At 43.6% G+C, this 4410-nt stretch overlaps 1 protein-coding gene across 1 annotated transcript in view; it reads left to right on the top strand.

The window, feature by feature from the left end:
* The window catches only part of DCC (DCC netrin 1 receptor), a 371781-nt gene that overhangs the window by 53984 nt on the left and 313387 nt on the right, over window positions 1–4410 (top strand). The window lies entirely within an intron of this gene.

The raw sequence follows: 4410 nt of genomic DNA, 5'->3' as shown, positions 1-4410 counted from the left end.
CATCATCCTTGTTGCCCTCCTCTGGACTCTCTCTAGGAGTTCCTCATCTTTCTTGAACTGGGGAGCCCAGAACTGGACCCAGTGCTCCAGGTGGGATCTCACCAGGGCAGAGTAGAGGAACCTCTTCTGCTTCAGTTTGTGCCCATGGCCCCTTGTCTTGGTGCTGGGCACCACTGAGAAGAGTCTGGCTCTGTCCTCATGACAACCACCCTTGCCTTGGGGCACTGGGAATCTTACTGCATCCAGACTCATTAGGTGGAGGCATTAGAATCATAGAATCGTTTAGGTTGGAAAAGCCCTTTCAGATCCCCAAGCCCAACCGTTCCCCTACCCCTGCCATCCCACCACTAAACCCTGACCCTAAATGAATGCAGCCAGAGTGTGCGTGGGGCCAGTTTTTATTATATACACCCAGAGCTACTTAAAATTTCTGTGAAATACCAACTTCACCAAATACTAGCCCCAGCAGCAGGGTGATGCTGAGGACAACTGACCACGTCGCCCGAGCAAAGCTTGCTTTAGGCTCAGCGGGACAGCGGCTACAGGGATTTGTAACCAACACTACCTCTTGGGTGGAAAGAACCAGAAATAGTATAAGCACAGTCAGTCAAAGCCAGATTTTAAAATATTCAGCATTTCTCATTTCTAACACGCTTCAAATAACTTTGACTTGAGATTTGAAGGGCTTCTAGGGCTGACATCTTTTTTTTTTTTTTTTTATTAGTCCCTTTTAAACCTCGGAGGTGTATTAGACATGCGCAGCATGGGGCCTACGGGCAACATTTTGTCACAACTTTAATTAAAGCATAGCTGTAGGCCAATTAGATGCTGCCATGAGCGTGTTTACCCACCTTTTTATACATAAGACAAGAATTCGTGGATTTGAATTTGTTTTCATGGAGAAGATAGCTTCCAAATGAACTCGGAGGTTTGTAAACTGGAGTCGAACTGATGCTTAGAAATGCTGGAGCTCATTATGTTTGAGTTCAGTATCTCGTCACGGACGATACCCAAAAGCTGAAGGTAAATCTGTGCAGAAGCTCCTCGCTTGAGCAGTTTGAACCTGAGCTCTGGATCAGAGTGAACTTGAAGGTAAAACTCAACTTCGGGTGTTTCTAAAACTGGACTGAGAGGCGAGCCTTGAAAAAATGGATGAGTAAATAAGCTTTGCGTGCCTTGGTTCTCCGTGAGTTTTGCAAAATTGTGGATGAAGTAGCACAGACTGGGGAGATGTCTGCTTCACATCTCACGGGCTTCAGGTTTGGGGTAAAAGGACTTCAGTCTCGTTGCTGTGATGATAGTCTGTTGTCTTAATTGTTTTCCTAGGACCTTTTGTAAATAGCCAGAATGAGAGACGAGGAAGAATAATAAAAATATTTCCAAGTGTTGTCCTTATTTGCATGCAATTTTGGGGAAGGAAGAAGAGAATTGAGATAGGGGGAGCTCTCCTTGCAGTTTTTAAACTGTTCCGTTCTGATCCTGGTGGACAACCATGCACAAAAAGGAAAAATAGGGCAGAACCAGAAAAATGCAGCTTTTCTTTCTGGTTCTCACCTGTACTCGTACCTTCTCTAGGCAGGACCGTCCTGCTCTCTCCATCTTTGAGATACTTGTCCAAGTGTCAAGCTACTTTTCAAGTATTTATTTTGGCTGCCTGTTTCGAAGCAGGAAAGATGATTAGAAAACACCGGCTGTTGGGCCAAGTTGGACTTCTGAAGGGAGGGTAGAAGGAGGTGGGGGAGGCTTGGGGATGGAAAAAACCAAACCCGCAGGGGTGAGGAAAGACCCATGGTGCTTTTGGGAACAACAAGGTCTGGCTTCTAGGTGGCGTCTGGGATGGAGGTGTGCGTCGTCTTGATATTCAGGGTGTTTTGCAGGCTCCCAGCTCGCTGGCATCGTTCTGGGGCTGGGGGCCATGGGGAAGGTTAACACGCTGCCATTTTCCCTGTGATATCCTATCCTCCTTCCAAAATAATGTCTTCAAAAGAGCTCAGTCCAAGAATCTGCATTTCTATTCCTTTTCCCATTAAATTTGGCTTAGTAAATCATACGTCTGCTGTCCTGTTTACCAGAAAGCAATTAGCACGGTCTTACAGCGCTGTGAGCTGAGCTCTTTTTTCGTTAGGCTAATTTTCATTTCTTTACGTTTAACTTTTGAACCTGCCTTTTATAAATTGCCTATAGTACAAAAATAAAAAAGGAGTTGGACTTCTACCGCATTGAGCTGCTTGAAATGTAGATCTCCACAAAACAGGATCTGTTTGAAGTCTGAAAATTAATCATTTATTAATAGGTGCGTAATAAAATTGTATTAATTTCAGCTAATATTTTTTGTTCCAAACAGAGAAGTCTCAGAGGCTGCAAGTTGATTAAGTCAGCATGGGGTCTGTGGCAGCTGTATTTATTTTTTCCCTCCGCTATCTTTAAATATTGGAACAGTGTATTCCAGCAGATGCTTTTGATACTTAAAGCAAGGAAAGTTTTGAAACTCAATTATATAAAATTGTCAAATGCTTTCGAGTAGTGCATCTTTTTTTTTTTAAAGAAAAAAAAAAGCATTTTGAGTATTTCTTCAATGGCTTTTTGCTCAGTTGGTTCAACCCAGTCATCTTTTTTCCTTTTTTTCTCCTTTTTTTTTTTTTGTTTGTTTTTTACATTCCTGCCCATGTATCATTTGCCTAAATCTGCAGTCTCTAATTCACACTGATCTGCAGCAGGGAAGACTTTTTTTTGTTACCTCTGGGCACGCTATCTAGTAAATACGCTCCTTAATGTGAAGTTATTTCTCTGTGACCTCTTCAAAATCGTTAGTTATTTAATATTCCATTTTCCTGTTCCTCTTCCCACTGCTTTGTATGGATTAACTGAAGAAGAGTTGGCCATTACATGCAAAAAGTTTAGTTTTTGAAGGGAACGGAAAACAAATCCCTTTAAAGAAAAATGGAAATAATATTTTTTTTTTTTCCCCCTATAGAATCAGGTTGTTTAGGAAAAAGGAGGTCATCCTGTGGGGTAGGAGAGGGTATGGAGGGCAACTGCTGGACACCTCATGTGTTGTCGGCTCTGAAAGGAATTTCTGAACTCCCCGGATGGCAGGAGAGGCAAAGCCCTTCAGAAGAAAGCTCGGAATTTATTGCATGCGAATGCAGAGGGTTGCAAAGCCGGCAGTTGTACGTAGTCAGCTTTGTCCAGACCATTCCCGTGCCTCATACCTAGGGAAGCTACGATTCAGAAAATACCTTCTTGGTGTCCACCTGCAAAACTTATTTCTTGAGGGACCTTGGACAAGCCGCTTCTTCCTGCCGTTTCCCCATGCAAAACCCTGATGTCCTTTGAGAAGTGCAAGATTCTACTTATTTTGTGTGTAGGGATGCTGTAAAAGCCCTTCTCCGCTGATAAAATGATAAAAGAACTTGGTTGTTTGCTTTTGCAGACCAGTAGCCCTCTGAGGTGCAATGAAAATGTGATCTTTGAGCCCTAGGCTGGAGCCGGAGGCTGCGGTGATGCCTCGGCGTGAAGCGTTGTTGCAAATGCTGCCGGGACCGCTGTCGAGGCCGAGCTCGTGTGTCGCAGGAAGGTTAGGAGAAAAGTATCTGAAAGATGTAGTTAGGGACTAATTATAAAGATAGTGGGAACTGGGCGAGAGCAGAGCCATGGAAACCACTGGAGGATGAAATTTCAAGAGGAGGAGCATGGCCGACAGTGTTGGAAATCATTGGCAAAGATCTGTGGGCTAGAAATAGCTTCCACATACACTTTTTCAGTAAAAACTAAAGATTTTAATGATTTCCCCACGATCTTTCCTCCTCCTCTGCTGTACAAGTAGCTTGTTGATCACCAACCATTTTTTTCTTTTTTTTTGCCTTCTGATATCTCGTTAATAGAGTCAGTAGAAAAGGAGTGGGAAGTAAACTGACCCTGTTGGATAAAAGGTTAAAGCCAAACTACTCCCCACCAATTTTTGTCTTCTGGAGTAAAGGTTCCTTCTGCAGATGCCTGCGGTACGTTCAGGATGTGTTCTCTTCAAAAAACACCGCACGCCTTCGATAATTCGCAGTTTTAAGCAGTCCCTGTCCTGGAGGCCATCAGTGAATGCTTAATTAGGGACATCTTGTCCTTGCTTAGTCCTTTTCTAATATTTCTTTTGGATAAATAAAGTGTTTCTAGTGTGAGCATTAGGTGTGTGAATTGCCTGTTGCGTTTTGTTTGCCAGACGAGCTGGGAGTTTCCCTTTGGTACCGTAGGTGCTTGTTTCTAGTGTGAGCATTAGGTGTGTGAATTGCATTTTGTTTGCCAGACAAGCTGGGAGTTTCTCTTTGGTACCGTAGGTGCCGCTAAAGAAGAGAAGTGACAACCTGAAAGGAGGGTGTAGCAAGGTGGGTGTTGGTGTCTTCTCCCAAGGAACGGGGG

The sequence above is a fragment of the Egretta garzetta genome, unplaced genomic scaffold (genome assembly GCF_000687185.1).
Source record: "Egretta garzetta isolate BGI_Z169 unplaced genomic scaffold, ASM68718v1 scaffold384, whole genome shotgun sequence".
In the NCBI taxonomy this organism is placed as follows: domain Eukaryota; kingdom Metazoa; phylum Chordata; class Aves; order Pelecaniformes; family Ardeidae; genus Egretta; species Egretta garzetta.
The sequence above is the reverse complement of the archived record's forward strand: the minus strand, read 5'-3'. Positions and strand labels throughout refer to the sequence as shown.